Consider the following 21,347-nt stretch of genomic DNA (forward strand, 5'->3'; position numbering starts at 1 on the left):
GATATTCGGTAATAATAAATAATATATCTGGTAACGATAAATAACTATATTAAGAATCCATTATAAAACTAGATATTTAAATAAATTTATTATGCAATAATATCGTTTTAATATAGAATTTATATCATATAAATAGGACTAATTGTATATAATTATTTATAACCTATACATTATATTAATAACTATACATGATATTTATAGCCTATTAATAGTATTAATGGTATACGGTTGTTATCTGGCCTTATATAGGTTAAGACTATCTCTTACTATTACAGGTTATGGTTATAGTTAAAAATAATAATGATACTATTTATACGGCCTTCTACATATTATGTTACATGCTATTCATTATTTCGTTAATACATTTATTTTGTTGTTCGTCGTTATCTTACTTCAACGTTATTTTACTTTCGTTTTAACTTTGCGATTTTACCTAAGTGTTGTTTTACTTCGGTTTTATAAACTAAAATACTACATTTTTATTACTCCCCTTACACCCCACCCATGGATATAATTATATAATTAAATTTAATTTTTTTTTATTTAATTTATAAAAATGTTTTTAAATGTGTTTCTTAAATCAAATAGATTTTATGTACCACGTAGAACTACCTATTACATCTTTATTTATGGTATTAATTACAGATACTTAGTTTAACTGTATATTATTACCTGTTTAAAGATTTTTATATAATGAACTAAAATTAGTTTTTAACGGTTAAATTGCTATTAGCTATTTTATTTTGTTCTAATGAGAAATTACTTTAGAATATTTGCAACGTAAAGGTTTTAACTTACTTAAGCGCAAAGAGAGTGAATCTACTAATGTATAGTAAGGTTTTTTGTAAACTGGATTTAGAATAAGCATATCTTTATAGAAAGTTTTAATATCCAAAATTATTTACCCTATTGTTCACAAAGTAAGTCTATCTAATGAACTAGTACTTGCTTTATAAAAGGATCAAGAAAAGTAATGTATCGTCTAAACTATACTTATAATTATTAATATATTTAATGTTAAATATATTTAAAACAAAAAAACACTTTTAATGACTTATCGTTAAAACCTAATTACAAGGATGATTCTATAAATAACGAAAAAAATCTTGAAATACAAACTAAAATTCAGAAAGAGGAATATAATAATATTATATATTATCCATCATCCAGTAAAGAATGATTTAGCAGTGTATATAGCTACAACAAAGCATATATTAAACCATTAGTAGTTTTGACCTTATATCAAACAAACTATTTTCAAGTTATTTTAATATGTTCCGAGATAAAATAAAAATACTTTTTAAACGTAGACGTGATAACAAAAGTCGTTATTCCGCTAATAAAATATATATAAGTAGAGCTGAATTAAAACATACTAATACTAAACTACTTATTATACTTTCTACGTATAATAAACAAAAATCAACCTTATTAAGGTGAACCAGGAAAATTATATATTTTAAAAGAATGTATAAAATATTTGTTGATTTCCCTAGGATAGGTATGTAGTGGAACAAATATAAGTAGTTTAGTATTAGTATGTTTTAATTCAGCTCTACTTATATATATTTTATTAGCGGAATAACGACTCTTGTTATCACGTCTACGTTTAAAAAGTATTTTTATTTTATCTCGGAACATATTAAAATAACTTGAAAATAGTTTGTTTGATATAAGGTCAAAAACTACTAATGGTTTAATATATGCTTTGTTGTAGCTATATACACTGCTAAATCATTCTTTACTGGATGATGGATAATATATAATATTATTATATTCCTCTTTCTGAATTTTAGTTTGTATTTCAAGATTTTTTTCGTTATTTATAGAATCATCCTTGTAATTAGGTTTTAACGATAAGTCATTAAAAGTGTTTTTTTTGTTTTAAATATATTTAACATTAAATATATTAATAATTATAAGTATAGTTTAGGACGAAGTAAAAAATGTCCAATTTTAAAATAAACGAGATAATTAAATCTCTTATTTATATAAGCATATCTTTATAGAAAGCATATTAACGATACATTACTTTTCTTGATCCTTTTATAAAGCAAGTACTAGTTCATTAGATAGACTTACTTTGTGAACAATAGGGTAAATAATTTTGGATATTAAAACTTTCTATAAAGATATGCTTATTCTAAATCCAGTTTACAAAAAACCTTACTATACATTAGTAGATTCACTCTCTTTGCGCTTAAGTAAGTTAAAACCTTTACGTTGCAAATATTCTAAAGTAATTTCTCATTAGAACAAAATAAAATAGCTAATAGCAATTTAACCGTTAAAAACTAATTTTAGTTCATTATATAAAAAATCTTTAAACAGGTAATAATATACAGTTAAACTAAGTATCTGTAATTAATACCATAAATAAAGATGTAATAGGTAGTTCTACGTGGTACATAAAATCTATTTGATTTAAGAAAACAACATTTAAAAACATTTTTATAAATTAAATAAAAAAAAAAAAAATTAAATTTAATTATATAATTATATCCATGGGTGGGGTGTAAGGGGAGTAATAAAAATGTAGTATTTTAGTTTATAAAACCGAAGTAAAACAACACTTAGGTAAAATCGCAAAGTTAAAACGAAAGTAAAATAACGTTGAAGTAAGATAACGACGAACAACAAAATAAATGTATTAACGAAATAATGAATAGCATGTAACATAATATGTAGAAGGCCGTATAAATAGTATCATTATTATTTTTAACTATAACCATAACCTGTAATAGTAAGAGATAGTCTTAACCTATATAAGGCCAGATAACAACCGTATACCATTAATACTATTAATAGGCTATAAATATCATGTATAGTTATTAATATAATGTATAGGTTATAAATAATTATATACAATTAGTCCTATTTATATGATATAAATTCTATATTAAAACGATATTATTGCATAATAAATTTATTTAAATATCTAGTTTTAACGTATAGATTAATGGATAGTAATAATATTTAATTATACAGTAATCTAATAATATGGATAGATTAATACATTTAAGTGGTATATATATTAATACATAGTAATGTAAATGTAACTCTTAGATTTAAAATTACAACCCATTGTAATATTTTATTTAAAAATAAAAACATTTATTACATCAATAAATTCTTATTAGTTTAATGGTAGAACAAGATACTTCTAATATCTGAATCTAAGTTCGAGTCTTAGATAAGAATATTTCTAAAAAAAAAAATTGATAACGTATTTTTATAACAATTATCTTATAATTCTATTAGTTTAACGGTAGTTTATAAAAAAATAACATAAAAAACTTGTTATCTATAATACCTCCGTAGAGGTTTGATTCTTATATAAGAATTACTTAAAACAATTTTTTATTTGAGTTTGATGATGGCTCTGATTGAACGCTATGCAAATGCTTGACACATGCTAATCGAACGTCAATATTTAATTTGTTAAAATTATGTATATTGAAGTGGTGTACAGGTGAGTAAGTGGTGTTATGGCTACCTAAGAGTAAGGCAAAATAAATCCCTTATACTAACAGTTTGTTTTTATATATTAATACTAAATCTAACCTCTAACCACCCCAAATACCCTGCTAAATTGAAGGTTATGTTGATAGGTTAATAGATAATAATAAAATGTTTTTGAAAGAAAAAAAGTATTTCGCTCTTAGTTGATTATTAATAACCATCGGATAAGTAGTAAGTATGGTAATGTCATATTTAGCTTATGTCCGTAGTCAAGACTGAGAGTGACCACACTGGGTCTGAAAAAACCCCAGTGCGTATAGTACAGCAGTGAGGAATTTTGGTCAATGGCCTAACGGCTGAACCAGCAACTTGCAGGAATGAGAGTTAATATAAATGGTTTATTAACTTGCTTGACTAGGTCTTATAAAATTCTGGATAAAGCTTATAATGAAAACTTTATATCTATAGGTCTCGGCCAAATCTTGTGCCAGCAGCCGCGGTAAGACAAGGGAGACGAGTGTTAGTCATCTTTAACAGGTATATAGGGTACCTAGACGGTGTGCAAAGGCTTATAAAAGTACCTGCCACACTTGAGTTTGATATGTGAGAGGAAAATGTCAGAATTATTGGAGTACAGATGAAATCGGCTAATACTAATAAGACTGATAACGGCGAAGGCAAACCTCTATGTACAAGTGCTTAAAAATTGAAACAAAAATCAACAACAATCAAAAAGTTCAATCTAAGAATAAGAAATTTTACTCTAAAAATTCTTAATAAAAAGTACTATAACTGACGTTGAGGGACGAAGGCTCAGAAAGTGAAGAGGATTAGATACCCCGTAGCCTGGGCAGACAATGATGAGTGCCATAGGTTAGCCTTAGGCTGAACTATAAATGAAAGTGGAAGCACTCCACCTCAAGAGTAATGTGGCAACGCAGGAACTGAAATCATTAGACCGTTTCTGAAACCAGTAGTGAAGTATGTTATTTAATTCGATGATCCTCGAATAACCTTACCACAATTTGAATGATCTAAAAAAAAGAGGTTTACTTTATATGTAAACCTAAGGTTTAGACCACATGCGTTGCATGGCTGTCTTCAGTTAATGTCGTGAGATTTGGTTAGGTCCATTAAATTAACGTAAACCCTTGTTTTATTTAATACAATAAGACAGCTCTCCACCTACAATTGGATGTGATAACAGGGACTAAGACAAGTCATCATGGCCTTAATATTGTGGGCTATAGACGTGCCACATGTACCTTTACAAGGGATGCAATAATGCGAATTGGAGCTAATCCCCAAAACAGGATAAAGTATGGATTGTAGTCTGAAATTCGACTGCATGAAAAAGGAATTACTAGTAATCGTGAGTAATCACATCACGGTGAATCTTATCTCAGATAGGTACTAACCACTCGTCAGGCGCTGAAAGGAGTATGCGCAATAAGTTTGGTGGCTGTTGTTTGGTATTCTAAATTTATGGGTTTAGATCTTTTGACAGAAGAATCTTCGTATGCGTGACTCTAATTGGTGTTAAGTCGAAATACGGTTCGGGTTGGGGAACTAGCCCGGGATTAATTAATATTAACGATACACCCAAAAAAAGCCTGTGTAAAAGGCATAAATATGATTTTATTTATATGGTTCAAATCCATAGCCAGGCTCATATATTGTTTACTTTGTGATTTTAATATGCTTTTTAAGTGTTCTTATTAAAATAGATTTTTAAGTGTTCTTATTAAAATAGATTTTTATCTAATACTATTACTTTTAAAGCAAAAAAAACAACTACTGAGCAGTAAAAACGGTTGAAAAGTGACCGGACAGTTAAACGGTTGAAAAACGAAGACAACCGTAAAAACTAAAAAAAATATTAAAAAGTATTTAAAACATAATATAAAGGAGAGTTCCTTTATTGGTAAGAAGGGTTGAGCTGTAAACTCAATAGTTTTGTGCTTTTAAGAGTTCGAATCTCTTGTCTCCTAGCCAAAGTGATATCATTCCTTAGGGTAAAATAGCTTTCTAGATATTTGGGTATAATATTTTAATTAATAGCCTTTATAGCTCAACGGTAGAGCAGAATACTGTTAATATTCTGATAAATGTTCGATTCATTTTAAGGGCTCGATTTATTTTAAGGGCTCGATTTATTTTAAGGGCTTGTGGTATTAGCGAATTAAAAGTAAATAGTCTATATCCAATACCCTTAAATTACCCCTATATTTTAGTTTCAAACATTTCTTACAATTTTATATAAACTTGTTATTTACTTTTCAAACATTTACAAGAATTTTATTTACCTATTACATTATTTCTTAGCTATAGTCATAACTATCATTTTTAGTTTTTTTGCATTATGGGCTGAAATAGTCATAACTTTCATTTTAGGATTTTTTGTTTAAGCGTGATATCAGAATTGTTTAAGCGTAATATAAGAATTTTTAAGTGGAATAAAGCGATTAGAAATGTAGTCTAGTGATTAGAAATGTAATAGGTGTCTAAGAATGGTCATGAAACTGGTAATTAACAATTTTATATGTTGTATATAGTTAATGAAACTACATTTAATGGTTATAGTGTATATAATTTAGATTTGTTACACATAATTGCCATATTATTCGGTATATTAGTTATTATAAGTAAAAATCCTATTGTATCTGTTTTATTTTTAATAGGTTTATTTTTATCTATCTCTGGTTATTTAATTTTAACAGGACTAAATTTTATAGGAATAGCTTACTTGTTAGTGTATATTGGAGCTGTATCTATTTATTATTTTATTTATATTGATGTTAATAAATGTAAGAATATCTGAATTGCTAATAGACAGTATTAATAGTATACCCTTAGCTATATTATTAGGTAGTTTTTTTAATTATTTTGTTAATAATGTTTTACCTTACATGGTGATGACTAATGGTTTATTCTATAATTTTAGTATAAAAAAAAATTAACGAATGTAACATCTGTATCATGAGACGGATATTTAGCAGAAACTTCTCATATAACAAGTATAGGAAACATATTATATGGTAATTATTCTATATGATTAATAATTACTTCTATTATACTATTATTAGCGATGGTGGGTTGTATAGTTATAACTTTGAAAGAAAAAAAGAATTCATTGTAATCATATTATAATATATATATTTTTATACATAAAAAAAAAAAAGAAATTAGCTCAATTGGTAGAGCATCCGTTTTACACGCGGCAGGTTAAGTGTTCGAATCACTTATTTCTTACCACCCACAGCCGTGGGTAGATATAAAGAGATCTTAGCTTAATGGTAAAGCGTATGACTTTTAATCATTATTATAAGGGTTCAAGTCCCTTAGATCTTGTGAATATATACGGCTATAGGTTAATGGTAAACTTGTCGTCTTCCAAACGATTTATACCGATTCGAATTCGGTTAGCCGTAGAGTTAGTAACTTAATTGGTAGAGGCTTTTCTTGTCACGAAAGGAGGTGCTGGTTCGAGTCCGGTCTAACTCGTATTTTATTGTATTTGATTCTAACATTTTATTCTATTATAGCATAGTATTTGATTCTAACATTGTATTCTATTATAACATAGTATTTGATTTTAAGATTATATTTAATTTAAAAATATAAAACATTTAACAAGACTATATTTATAACTACCCTTGTAGGGTTCCTTTAGGAACCCTAAGGGTACCTGCAGGAAAGGAAAAGTTGCTATTGGTAAGGCGAGATATTTGCTAAATATTGTGTTTAACACCTGGTGGTTCAAATCCACTCTTTTCCGGAAAGGGAAACTACTATGTCTATATAAATAGCTAAATTAATATAATAACCAAATTATCATAAAATTATTTAACTATGCTAACTTATATATTAAAAAAAAAAAGAACATTGAACTTGATATAGTTTATGGTATACAGTTTAACTTAGATAAATATATTTTTAAGTTTATGACACTTCCTTAGTTACATTATATGGTGTTAGAAATTTTATTAAAAAGAGTATAGTTTAATTGGTAAAATAGGAAGCTTCAAACTTCAAATTTCCAGTTCAAGTCTGGATGCTCTTGTTATAAATATAATGATATTTTAAGATTATTTATTTTATAAAAACTATTTTTATAGTATAAATATTAATTACTAGATAATATTCTTATATTGTTTATAAATTTAGATTTATAATATCACTTATTCGAATTTATAATACCACTTATTTGAATTTAATAATTTTTTTATAAAAATGTTTTAAATCTCATTTTAAGTTGTTGTATTTTTTTAAGGATATTCTATTAATATTATGTTATTATTTATATAATTAAGGTTCCTTAGCTTAATAGGTAAAGCGCATTTTTGATAAGGATGTGATCGACGTTCAATTCGTTGAGGAATCAATCAGTGCGTTAGTTAAATTGGTATAATGACATGCTACGGACATGTTCTTACAAGTTCGAGTCTTGTACGCACTTTAAGGGTGAAAAATATATTTTATGTTTTAATATATTTTTTACTCTAAATAACATTTATATTGTTTACCAAAAATTATATATATGTTTATAAATATGTTCACTAGTAACAACTGGCCTTAAAGATATTTAAAAACAAGTACTCCGTTAATTTAATTAATCAATTATTAAAGTTAACTTATAGAGTTTACAGTTACTTATAAAACTAGGATTATACATTGAAACATAAGCTTTATAAATTAATAGAGAATTGACTGAGTGGTTTATAGTGATAAGCTTGAAACTTATTTGGTTGAAAAACCACATCCGTTCGAATCGGATATTCTCTGTAATGTATTTTTATATAAATAGATGTTTATATAGATATAGGATGTTTTTATAAAAATATAGTTTAATAGGTTCTAGTCAATAAGGTAGTTGCTATACATAATTGAAACACCTTTACTCTGGTTGTTATATCAGTAGAGTATGTTTACATTCATATTGTTTACCGACGTCTGAAGGTAATCCAGAAAAGGAGATAAATAGACGAGAAAACCCCATGCAGCTTTACTGTTACTAGTTATAGGGTATACGATGTTTTTATAAATATAGGATGTTTTTATAAATATATGGTGTTTTTAAGGTATGATGTTTTTATAAATAGGATGTTTTTATAAATAGGATGTTTTTATAAATAGGATGTTTTTTATATAAATGTAAAGTGTTTTTATAAATATAATGTTTTTTATAAAATACATTTAGCATTATAAGCGGGTTAGGGCCGGGTTGGTTAGGCGCCTCATTTGGGTTGAGGAATAGTTATGTTCGAATCATAATAACCCGATATATGATTAAAAAAAATTGTATATATAAATATATAGTAATGTATTTGATATGTAATGTATTATTTCATAATTTTAAACTCTTAAAAATATTTGTTATATATTTTAAGAGGTAATTTTATGGCAAGTATATAAAGAGACTATTAGAGAGCTTAAAAAGCTGTATATTAAATAAAACTTGGGTATAATTCAAAAGACCCAATGGCTAAATTTTTCGACTGAAACGGAGTGAATTGAAGTATCTTAGTAGCTTCAGGAAAATAAATCAAACGAGATTCTATGAGTAGTGTGAATGAAACTAGATAATAGGCTGCAAGTAAAATGGGTTAATCTGTTTGAATAAAGGGGGAACCTTCCTCTAAGCCTTAATATAATATACAAGCGATAGAGTAAAGTACTGTGAAGGAAACCAGAAATAAATTGTAGTCTTATAAGCAGCTCAAGGTAAGTTTAATAAACATATGAGAGCGTACCTTTTGTATAATGGGTCAGCAAGTTCTAATAGATGCAAGCAAGTAACTAAAAATAAAACATAAAACTCTAATATAGAAAGCTAATATTGTTTTCTAAGATTAGACGTTAATATTATATAATTTGCCTAGATAATCCAATTATTAATTAATGAATTAGTATCTAAATAGAGACCCGAAGAGTAGTGATCTTACCATGGTCAGGCATATAAAAGGCCGAATGGGTTATCGTTGTAAAGATATCCAAAGAACTGTGGTAAGTTAGTGAAAGACAATCCTGACTACTATAGCTGGTTTTCCGCGAAACATATGTAAGTATGTGGTTTAATTACATCATAGCAGGTACAGAACTGTGATCTCGGACAATTGTGCATTATTTTTCGGAGGGATTTTATTACCCTTTGGGGTTATATACCCTCTTTAGGATTGTAATGCCCTGTGCATATGGGGGGGTCGTGAAGACTCTATTCGCGAGGATTTGCTCTCGGAAGGGCAATGATGAATGTTGAACTATCAGACATTTAACGATATGTATGTCAAAAGGAAACAGCCCAGAACAAGTGTTTAAGGTTCCAAAGTTTTTGTTAAGTGAAAGTAAGGAAGTATTTAAACTATACAACCAGGAAATAGGCTTAGAAGCGGCCATTTTTAAAGACCTCGTAACAGAGCACTGGTTCAAAAGGTTAATTAGTTAACCTTAAAAGTTAAAAGCGCCGAAGATATAACGGATCTAAAACAAAACACCGACACCTTGTCCATAAGAATATTATTAGGCTTAAGCAGGATCCATCATTAAAGATAGGAATAAGTTAAGCCTATTTTAATATACTTAAAGTTATTTAAGTATTATTTATGGGGTAGCGGAACGTTGGGTAAATTAGTATTGCAAACAGATGCTAGGTATATCTATATAAGAGGAAGGTACCATGAGTTCAATAAAAACACAGATAGCAATTACTCTTTGCAAAATCAAACAACACCTGTAGATTTATTATCGAGTAGGATGAACGTTGTATATATAGATGAAAGTTTGTTTGCTTGGCTGCATAAACAGTAAATTACAATAAAATATCCCAAGTGAGAATGCTGACATGAGTAACGAAAAAGAGTAATCTCTCGCCTTAAGCTTATGGGTTAGTCGAGGAGAATGATCCCTATAAGGGCTGAACTTGGATTAAATCGGTCTCTAAATTTAACCTAAAGGGTAAAGTGATGAGGAAAAAGGAAATGTTTTGACAACATAAACTAGAGTAAAATGTTCTGGAAAAAAAACATACTTCTGAAGGAATTATATGAATTCCGAGGGCGAAAAGAGAAAAAACTATAAAAGTATTAAAATATTTTTTTGCATTTTTTTTCTTAGGAAATAAACTATAGCTCAATTTAAGATTAAGAAAAAAAACCGTACCTAAAAACTACCACAAGTAAGCTAGTAGAGAATACGAAGGCGTTTGAGCTAACAACCATTAAGGAACTCGGCAAATTGACACCGTAACTGAGGGAGAAGGTGTGCCATTCCTACTGATTAATATCGGATAGGAAGAGGAGACATAGAATGGTGTTGCACGACTGTTTAATTAAAACACAGCACTTTGCGTAAGATGTAAATCAATGTATAGAGTGCGCTATCTGCCCAATGATGGCTGGTTAACGGATTTTCTTAGACGACTAAAATAGTTTAGGTTTTGAAGGAACCCCCATTTAATGGCGGCCTTACCTATAAGGGTCCTAAGGTAGCGAAATACCTTGGCATTTAAATGATGTCGCGCATGAATGATCTCACGATGCAACAGCTGTCTCAATGGTTGGCTCAGTGAAATTGGAATGGCAGTGAAGATACTGCCTATCTCTAGATAGACGAGAAGACCCCATGCAGCTTTACTGTTACTAGTTATAGGGTATAATTTGACAGGTTCTAGTGAATAAGGTAGTTGCTATACACAATTGAAACACCTTTACTCTGACTGTTATATCAGTAGAATATGTTTACATTCATATTGTTTACCGACGTCTGAAGGTAATCCAGAAAAGGAGATAAATCTCAGGAGACAATGGCTAGCAGATGGTTTATGCGGGGCACAGATCCCATAAAGAGTACCTGGGAGTATCCAAATTTAATTTTGTAATATGCAATACGCAAAATACATAGGGCTTTATTAAATTATTGCTTTATGTATTTTTAAATTAATTATATTTAGTTTGTTATTTTTTATATTTACTTTATATGTGCAATCCAGGTGCATAATTGACTATTCACTAGTCAAGAAACGAAATAAAGGTTTAAGTATCTATAACTAATTCAGTTATATTTCTATTTGAGTTAGAATTAAAACAATTTAAGCTAAGTAAGATTTTACCTATGTGGAAAATAGGTGTATATATGGTATTAATCATTAATAATTACTTACAAGTTTTTATATAGATAATACTATCAGTTATTTTTAATCATAATAAAAATGATATTGATATATACTTCCAAAGTTTAATGGCTTAATCTTGCTTTACTGTTTGACATACACGTCTATCAGTTGCGTAAGCAGGGCATAAAGACCGCAAGACGCAGTAAGGAAAGGTCTTGTATTATTGAAAAAGCTACGCTGGGGATAACAGGCTAATTGCGCCAGAGAGTACAAATTGAGTGCGCAGTTTGGCACCTCGATGTCGGCTTAGCTCATCCACATGAATGTAGGAATCATGAAGGGTACGACTGTTCGTCGATTAAAGAGCTACACGAGCTGGGTTAAATACGTCGTGAGACAGTATGGTTTCTATCTTCTAGAGGAAATTAGAGTAAAATAAGGATAGCCCCTTCGTACGAAAGGAGTTGGGTATGGTAACCTATGGTTTACCTGTTGTTTATACGCTGAGATAAAAAGGGTTGAGAACGAGAATAGGTTATTCTTAGTAAATGGATAATGGGTATCTTGTGAATAAGAACAGTAATACAGATTAATTTGTAAAAAACTAATTTCCTATATCAAATTCAAAACATCTAACTAGGGAATACACTAAAAAAGATGACTCTAGTTACGATTGGTAATACTTAATACTCAAGTATTTATTTATAGTATAGGCATGGCAGGAAAGCTATGTTAGTTAAGATAAGTGCTGAATGCATCTAGGCACGAAGCTTACCTTAGGATACTCTTAGAAACGTAGTATAACATTACGATCCGCACGTATGTTAGTTATAACATATTAGACTGTAATTATTCCATTCTATCGCCGTGGCGATGGTAACCGATTGCAATGGATAATAGGCTTTGGCTGTAAGGGCTTTGATGTTCTAAGGTATAAAGTACTAATTTTTTGGAACTAGGATATTAACTAGTTGATAATTACAGGGTTTCACTAACTAAATAACATACTTATCATAAAAAATACACTTTAGCCTGGTTTGCATAATAGTAATGCACCCGTTTTGTAATCGGAAGATATGAGTGCAAATCTCGTACCGGGCTAGTTACAGATATCTAAATTAATGCGGATTGATGTAATAGTAACATACCTGGCTCATGCCCAGTAAATAGGGGTGCAAATCCTCTGTCCGCATAGCCTCTATACACGTAAAGGCTATAGCTTAATAGGTAAAGCAAGCTGCTCATAATAGCTCAGATGAGTGTTCGAATCATTCTGGCCTTAAAAGGTGAGATCTACATCCACTATGCATACTAGTACCCACTAAACCTGTATTCGCCTACTGTAGGCCAGTAATTGGTTAAAAAGGTGGGGGGGGGCGACAGTATGTAACACTACTGCGTATTTACACGTAAAGTTACCAAATACTTACAAAGCAGAGAGCATACTATAAAAATATATTATAAATCAATTTAGCTTATGAATTATATAAGAAAAAATTTATATGTAATTCACTATAGCTTGTTTTATAAAACATTTTTTTTTTTATGTTTTATTCATAAAAAAAAATCCGAGTGCTGGAATTGGTAGACAGGACAAATTTAAGCTTTGTTGACATTATGTCGTGAACGTTCAAGTCGTTCTTCGGATAAGGCTTTAAATAAGCCTAAATAAAATATGCTGCTATTATTAATAAAAAAGATTATTAAAGTTTAGTAATTTTTCAGCTTTTTAGCTTTATATGTTTAAATTTTACTTTGTTATTCCTTTTTTTAGTATGTATTTTCAATCTACTATAATTTGTTTCGTATATACTTTTGTTTTTCTGATATGCTTTTTAGTTACACAGTTATATAAACATTATATTTTTGTATAACACATGCTTTATTATTTTATTACAGAAGCAAAAGCAGAATTAAACTAGCATTTTAGCTAACATTGTAAGCTGTTAGTTTAAGCTATCATCTTTAGTTATCTTTTTAAACTATCGGTTTAAGTTTTATATCAGCTCTAAGGCCCAATAGTCAAGTGGTTAAGACATAACATTTTCACTGTTCTATGCACGGGTTCGAACCCCGTTTGGGCTTAACAAAAATAAAGGTTTATAAACTTAAGGGGATATAGTTTAATTGGTAAAACTGCGATTTTGCATATCGTTATTTTAGGATCGAGTCCTAATATCTCCAGATGGTAAAATTAAATTTAAAATTATTATTCATTTATTATTATATAAAAATACAAAAGATCATTTTGCAAAAAAGATTGTATTTTATTTTTGATTTCTTTAAAAACAAAAAAGTATGTTGAGCTTTTTATGTTGCGTCTTTCTAATACCTTATTTATTTGTAAGTTTATTTTCCTTTTCCTATTAAGATTTAAATTTTAAATTAAGTTCTATCCGTTACTCCCCTATTCGTGTATGATAACATGGAAGATCAGAAAGCAGAATTTTGAAAGGATAATAAAGGTAAGTCTGGTGTTTACAGGTGAATAAATACAGTTACTGGTAGTTCTTATGTAGGAAGTAGTACGGTTCTAAACAGAAGAATTAAATGTTATTTAGATACTAATTATCTTAAAACATATAAACATAGGTCTGTTATATACTCAGATATTCTAAAGTATGGTTTAAGTGTATTCAGGTTGGAGATACTTGAGCGTTGTGCTAAAGAAGATGTTACTTTGAGAGAACAGTTTTATTTAGATACTATAAAATCAACCTACAATATACTTAAATTGGCTGGTTCTTCATTAGGGTTTAAGCATTTTTACTCCACTATAGTACAAATGAAGGAAAGAAATAATAATAACCATCCTTTTTAGGTAGAGAACACAGTGAAGAGTCTAAGTTAAAAATGTCTTTTTCATCTCGTCTATATTCACCAGTTAAATAACTATATCTTGAAACAGGTAAGGAAAAACTTTTTAATTATAATGTACAAGCTGCTAATTTCTTAAAGATTAGTGAATGAACTATTCTAAATATAAAAAGAATGGAGCTGTCTTTAAAAATAGATGAAGTATATTAGCTGTAGATAAATAGGGTAACTTACAAAAAAAAAAGCCCAGGTAGCTCAATTGGTAGAGCGAAACTTTGAAGGTGTTTAGGTTATAAGTTCAAATCTTATCTTGGGCAAGGTGAGTAGATAACCATCGATCTTCCTCTATAGAAGAAAGAGTGGTAATTATATCAGCTAGTAGATACTGGCCACAGTCGAGACATATATAAATCCCACTCCGGTTTAAATAGATTAATGTGGTTTTATTGTACTTTTATTAGAGCAAGAAAATTTTTAAACAAAAGAGAAATTAGCTCAATTGGTAGAGCAAAATATATCTTGATCAGTGTATTGGGTTAAAGGTTCGAATCCTTTATTTCTTACCCTTTAAAAATTTCTAAGGGGATATTAAGAATTCATATATTTAGTTTAATTTAAATGGAAAAAAATGGGTATGCTGAAATTGGTAGACAGGTCCGCTTAGGACGGGGTGAAGTTAATTCATATAGTTCGAGTCTTATTACCCATAAAATTTTTATTTTTATAACTTATTCTATACATAGATTTTTAAATATATTAAATACTTAATCAAAATAAGACTTTTTATTTTTGAAAGAACTATTGTTTATAATTGAAATACTTATTTTAATATGTAGTAGACTAATGGTAAGTCATAAATTTTTGGTATTTACTTATGGGTGTTCGAATCACCCCTACATAGAACAAACAATTTAAGGTGGATATAGTTCAATCGGTAGAACAACTGTATGTGGAACAGTAAGTTCCCTGTTCGATTCAGGGTATCCTCCCAGGCTCAGGCCTTCTCAACGACAATTATAAAAAAAAATACTGCACAGCTTCTTTTTGAGCTATGTAAGATCGAAAATATGGCGAATTTAGGTGAGTAAGCCAGGATAGTTCAATCGGTAGAACATTAATTTCATGCATTAAGAATGGGAATTCAATTTTCTCTCCTGGCTTAAAACAACAAAAAATGTTAATTCTATCACTAATTATATCATAACATTATATGGAATCCGTTGTATGAGCAGTGGTATCCTTATTACATTTATATTTATCCCATAAAGTTTATTAAATTCAGCTAATATATTAGCATACACAAAAAAAGCCTGTGCAAAAGGCATAAATATGTTTTTATTTATATGGTTCAAACCCATAGGCAGACTCAGATTTTGTAAATATATTTAAAGTGTGACGGAATATTACTATCCTGTTAAAGATGCTATTGCTTCACAAAGTCAAACATTTGACAACAATACACATATAATACTGTTAATTACAAAGGTTATAAGAATTATCGAGGTAATAGTGCATCAAGGGTAAGAATGGATCTGGTGGTAATAGTGGTGAGGTTAATTCCAACAATATTGCAAAAGGTTTCAGCTTTCTAGGTTTTCTATATAAATTAACGGAATTAACTTATTTTCTAGATGACATAAGAACAAATCTTATAAATGAAATAAATAATAGCCCTATTATAATTACCTTTACGCAAAGAGGTTTTAGAGTTAACAGCTTAACAATACAATGACTATGTGTAAAGTTTGTAATAAAAACATTAGTAGGTTTAATAATATTATAGAGTTTATTTGAAATATTCCAGAGCATCATAGGTATTTCTTCAATAGTGAACGGACTAATCTCAGAATATTTAACATAAGTATTAACGTTTTAGTAACTAGGTCAAGATATTACGTTTGTTGTTATTAAAGGTAAGAAAAGATACTTAAAAATATTAAAAATCTAACTTGTGATATAAAATGTAAGTTATATTTACTTTATTAACTTAAAGATCATAATATAACAGGAAAGTCCGTGATTTAAACATAACTTTGGAGATTAAAGTGAGGCACAAGCCTAGGTAATTCACAGAAAATATAAAAAATAAAAACCTAGCGTGTTTTATTTTATTTAAAAAGAAAGCCTGCATAAATCTTTTTTTTAGTCAAATCTTACAAGACAAGACTCGGCTTACTGCTATCCAAGTAATTTATAAAAAAAAGTTATATATTTTAAAAAAGATATATATTTTAAAAAAGATATTCTTAACAAAATATACATATATAAATATTACATCATATTTATACATCATATTTATACATCATATTTATACATCATATTTATACATCATATTTATACATCATATTTATACATCATATTTATACATCAAAAATTTACAATTAAAAAAAATTATTAAAATATCTAATATATTTATTTAACAGATATACTCGTACTATCCTTTAAAATATGCCATCTTTATGTGTAACTTTATAATAGTCTATTTTTATTAAACAATGTTATATATACAAACAAATATGTCCATTCTTGAAGTGTGATTCATTACAGGTTGTTTTTTATTAGGTATTATAATTATAAGTATATTGCTTATGTCTAGTAATTATAATGCTAATACTAATTTTTTGGGTAGTACAGCTGGTGAAACCTCTAATCCTAGGCAAAAATTAAGTATAATGTTAATAGCTCAACTTTTACATAATAATGCTAACCCTAATAGACCTCTTAATTACCAGGGTTTCTTTAAATCACCCAGGGTACCTAGATAATGAAAAAAAAACTAAGCTGGTCTCTATTATAAGATCTTCCACCATTTCTGATCAGTATAGGTTTGGGTCATCGATTAATAACTTCTATATTAAACACACATATAACTATCCAGTTATAACTCCAGAAATCATAGGTACAGTTTTAGAGGTAGAATCCTTATCTTAAATGGTTTGATTTATATATTAGATAGCGGATATTTTATTAATTATACTTGTGCTATTACAAAGTTTATCTTGTTTTATCTATAATATACAAATTCTAAAATAAAGCATAGGAAATAAGTATTATTTACAAAGATATTCTTTAAAATTACACGCTAAAAATTATTAAAATATCTAATATATTTATTTAACAGATATACTTGTACTATCCTTTAAAATATGCCATCCTTATGTGTAACTTTATAATAGTCTATTTTTATTAAACGATGTTATATTTACAAACAATTATGTCCATTCTGGAGGTATTAGCTATTACCGTGCCTGTATTATTAACCGTAGCTTTTATAACCATAGCAGAAAGAAAAACAATGGCTAGTATGCAAAGAAGAGTAGGGCCCAATGCAGTTGGTTGATACGGTCTACTTCAAGCTTTTGCAGATGCCCTTAAACTTTTATTAAAAGAATATGTTTCTCCTACACAAGCGAATATATTTTTATTTTTTCTTGGTCCTATTATAACTTTAATATTTTCATTATTAGGTTATGCTGTTATACCATATGGTCCTGGTTTAATGATACTAGATTACAATATTGGTATACTATATCTTTTAGCTATGTCTTCCTTAGCTACATATGGAATATTATTAGCAGGATGATCTGCTAATTCTAAATATGCTTTTTTAGGTTCTTTAAGGAGTACAGCTCAATTAATTAGCTATGAATTAATATTAAGTTCTGCTATTCTTCTTGTAGTGTTATTAGCAGGTAGTTTAGACATAACTGTTATTATAGAAGCTCAAAGAGCTATTTGATATATAATACCTTTATTTCCTATATTCCTTGTGTTCTTTATAGGATCTATTGCAGAAACAAACAGAGCACCCTTTGATTTGGCAGAGGCTGAATCAGAATTAGTTAGTGGGTTTATGACTGAACATTCAGCTGTTATTTTTGTATTTTTCTTTTTAGCTGAATATGCTAGTATTGTACTTATTTGTATTTTAAACAGTATTTTATTTTTAGGTGGTTATCTTTTTGACTTTAACTATTTCCTTTATCCATATTTATTGTTATTACAAAATATTGCTGGTGATAGTTATATGTCTTTAACAGATAATGAATCTAATTTTAATGTTATTAACTTTGATAATTATAGTACAGTAATAGGAACATTAGTAAGTGGTTTAGTTATAGGTGTAAAAGCTTGTATTATGATTTTTACTTTCATCTGGGCGAGAGCCTCATTTCCACGTATAAGATATGACCAATTAATGTCATATTGTTGAACAGTCTTATTACCTATAGTTATTGCATTCATTATACTAGTCCCTTGTATCTTATATAGTTTTGATATTATACCTTGTAATATTCCTGTGTTATAGGTTATACTATCTTTTATAATGTATACTACGTTAAAACTTGTTATATTTAGAAAAAGGTAGGTCTTAAACCTATTTTATGAGAAAAGATGTAAAAATCCTTCCTTTTCTCTCTAGTATAACAAACCCCAGTTTATGAGTTGACATCTAATTGGGAAAATTGCATACCAGCCGCAACCTGGTTTGTAAGGGAGAAGCTTTTTTAAAGGTTAAACTTTATAAAGATTAAAGCCCAATAAAAAAAAAGATATAAAAAACTTGTACAAGAATCTTCCATCTTTAAGGTTTTTTATATAAAATAAAAAACTCTTATTAGTTTAACGGTAGAACAAAAAGTACCTAAATTATATATCTAAATTCGAATTTTAGATAACAACACTAAAAGAAATAAAGAATAGAATTACGCTTTTTTACCTTAATATATTTATGGTGTGAATTAAATATTAACATATAGATTATATGTTTATACTTATGGAGTATTTATATGTTAGATTATATATGCAATAATAGGCTATACAATACTCCATAGAGAGGTACTTATCCTATTTTTTTTTATTATAAATGTTATTATTATCTTTACTTTTAATTCCGATTTTTGGTGTAGTTGCAATATTAGTGAATAAAGAGAATGGAGTTTCATTAAAAAATGTTAAATTAATAGCTCTAACTACCTCTATAGTTAATTTATTCATTTCTTTAATTATTTTCATTTTATTTGACTTTAGTACAAATCAATTTCAGTTTGTACAAGAATACCATGAAATAAGTTATTTTGATTTTTATTTAGGTGTAGACGGTTTATCTATCTATTTTGTATTACTAACTACAATAATTATCCCTATATCTTTATTATCTAATTGAACATCTATTTCAAAAGATGTAGAGTCTTATGTAATAATAATACTATTGTTAGAAACTTTATTATTAGCAGTTTTTTCTTGGTATTAGATATTTTACTTTTCTATATATTCTTTGAAAGTATATTACCACCTTTATTCATATTAATTGGTATTTTTGGGTCAGATAATAGAGTAAAAGCGAGTTTTTATTTATTTTTATATACATTGTTAGGTTCTCTATTTTTATTACTATCTATATTGGCTATGTCATCTATTATGAGTACTACAGATTTTGATACTCTTTTCAAAGGGAATTTCGTTTATTTAACACAACTTTTCCTGTTTTATGGTATATTTATAGCTTTTGCAGTTAAAACACCCACAATTTTTTTAAATACTTGACTATTGAAAGCTCACGTTGAATCACCTTTAGGAGGAAGTATTATTCTAGCTGCTATTGTTCTTAAACTAAGTTTATATGGTATCTTTAGATTAATATTACCGGTATTACCTAAGGCTTATATGGAGTATACTTATATAATTTATTTAATAGGTGTTATTACGATAATCTATGCTAGTCTTAGTACTTTAAGAACAATTGACGTTAAAGAACTGATAGCTTATAGTTCAGTTTCTCATGCAGCAGTTTATCTTTTAGGGGTATTTAGTAATAGTTTACAAGGGATAGAAGGAGGTATTAATTTAGGACTAGCACATGGATTGGTTTCACCTGGGCTATTTATATGTGCAGGTGGTATATTATATGACAGATCACATACAAGATTAATAGCTTTTTATAGGGGAATGGCTCAAATAATGCCGTTATTTGCAATATTCTTCTTTATATTATGTCTTGCTAATTGTGGTGCTCCCTTATCTTTAAATTTCATAGGAGAGTTTTTATCACTTTACGGAGTATTTGAAAGATCCTCATTGTTTGGTGTATTTGCTAGTTCTTCTATAGTCTTTTCAGCAGCATATACTATGTATATGTACCAAAAAATAAGCTTTGGAGGGGCATATTCAAGAATGTTTACAATTAATATACCAGATTTAAATAAAAGAGAGTTTATGGTTTTATTAACTTTAGTAGTGCCTACCGTTATTTTTGGTATATACCCTGCAGTTATATTAGACGCTATTCATTACTCGGTTACTACATTAATTTATTCACTTGATCTTAATATCATTGATTGTACTGGACCAGAAACTTGAGAAAATCTCTTTGATGTTAAAGATTGACCCGAGACTGGAAACTCTTCTGGTATTGATTCCTTTGGAGAACCATCTGACCCTGTACCTGGGAGAAGATGTCCTGCCTGTTTAGAAAGAGGTCAAACAGTATGAGTGATACCTGGTAAGTGTTGTTGTGTTTGTGGTACACCAGTTAACTAGTGTACCCATTTAATTTTATTAAATTTTTCTGGTTTTACATTAATTATTTAATGAAAAAAAGGGGGGTATATGGTATAAATTTTTCTATGTTTATAAAGGTTCGATTCCTTCACCCCCTATGTTTTTAATCTATAAACATGTAAATTTAACCTAAATCTAACTTTAGCTAAATAAGAGTAAAAAAAAATATTTTATTTTTTAATAGTATAGCATACCGATGTCTCTTTCCCTTTCGCTAATTCTTTAAGGTTTCCCTGTTCAAGTGAAAAAACCTCATATGGTATTTTTAAATAAACCCTGCAGAAGGTAGAGTTAATTGTTAATTATATATAATATCTTTTAATAGAATATAGAGATATTCTATACTTGAAAATTTAGACATATCTTAATGTAATTTACGATAAATAATCTACAAACC

The 21,347-nt window shown here is 28.4% G+C and overlaps 13 non-coding genes across 13 annotated transcripts; all 13 read left to right on the forward strand.

Moving 5' to 3' along the window:
- The first annotated feature begins 3,130 nt into the window (after window positions 1-3,130).
- On the forward strand, window positions 3,131-3,201 carry N0V89_012680. The gene has a single exon. It is a non-coding gene; the product is annotated as a tRNA-Arg (tRNA).
- A 2,321-nt stretch (window positions 3,202-5,522) lies between these two features.
- Window positions 5,523-5,593, forward strand: N0V89_012681. Its single transcript has one exon. It is a non-coding gene; the product is annotated as a tRNA-Asn (tRNA).
- Window positions 5,594-6,641: 1,048 nt separating this feature from the next.
- Window positions 6,642-6,714, forward strand: N0V89_012682. The gene has a single exon. It is a non-coding gene; the product is annotated as a tRNA-Val (tRNA).
- Window positions 6,715-6,741: 27 nt separating this feature from the next.
- N0V89_012683 lies at window positions 6,742-6,813 on the forward strand. Its single transcript has one exon. It is a non-coding gene; the product is annotated as a tRNA-Lys (tRNA).
- An 80-nt stretch (window positions 6,814-6,893) lies between these two features.
- Window positions 6,894-6,966, forward strand: N0V89_012684. The gene has a single exon. It is a non-coding gene; the product is annotated as a tRNA-Asp (tRNA).
- An 808-nt stretch (window positions 6,967-7,774) lies between these two features.
- On the forward strand, window positions 7,775-7,846 carry N0V89_012685. Its single transcript has one exon. It is a non-coding gene; the product is annotated as a tRNA-Ile (tRNA).
- Window positions 7,847-12,602: 4,756 nt separating this feature from the next.
- Window positions 12,603-12,673, forward strand: N0V89_012686. Its single transcript has one exon. It is a non-coding gene; the product is annotated as a tRNA-Thr (tRNA).
- Window positions 12,674-12,781: 108 nt separating this feature from the next.
- Window positions 12,782-12,854, forward strand: N0V89_012687. Its single transcript has one exon. It is a non-coding gene; the product is annotated as a tRNA-Met (tRNA).
- A 730-nt stretch (window positions 12,855-13,584) lies between these two features.
- On the forward strand, window positions 13,585-13,657 carry N0V89_012688. Its single transcript has one exon. It is a non-coding gene; the product is annotated as a tRNA-Glu (tRNA).
- Window positions 13,658-13,684: 27 nt separating this feature from the next.
- Window positions 13,685-13,756, forward strand: N0V89_012689. Its single transcript has one exon. It is a non-coding gene; the product is annotated as a tRNA-Ala (tRNA).
- Window positions 13,757-14,633: 877 nt separating this feature from the next.
- N0V89_012690 lies at window positions 14,634-14,706 on the forward strand. Its single transcript has one exon. It is a non-coding gene; the product is annotated as a tRNA-Phe (tRNA).
- A 599-nt stretch (window positions 14,707-15,305) lies between these two features.
- On the forward strand, window positions 15,306-15,378 carry N0V89_012691. Its single transcript has one exon. It is a non-coding gene; the product is annotated as a tRNA-His (tRNA).
- Window positions 15,379-15,477: 99 nt separating this feature from the next.
- N0V89_012692 lies at window positions 15,478-15,549 on the forward strand. Its single transcript has one exon. It is a non-coding gene; the product is annotated as a tRNA-Met (tRNA).
- The last annotated feature ends 5,798 nt before the right edge of the window (window positions 15,550-21,347 follow it).

This window comes from Didymosphaeria variabile, assembly GCF_027946475.1.
Source record: "Didymosphaeria variabile strain IMI 356815 chromosome Unknown scaffold_11, whole genome shotgun sequence".
NCBI classification, from domain to species: domain Eukaryota; kingdom Fungi; phylum Ascomycota; class Dothideomycetes; order Pleosporales; family Didymosphaeriaceae; genus Didymosphaeria; species Didymosphaeria variabile.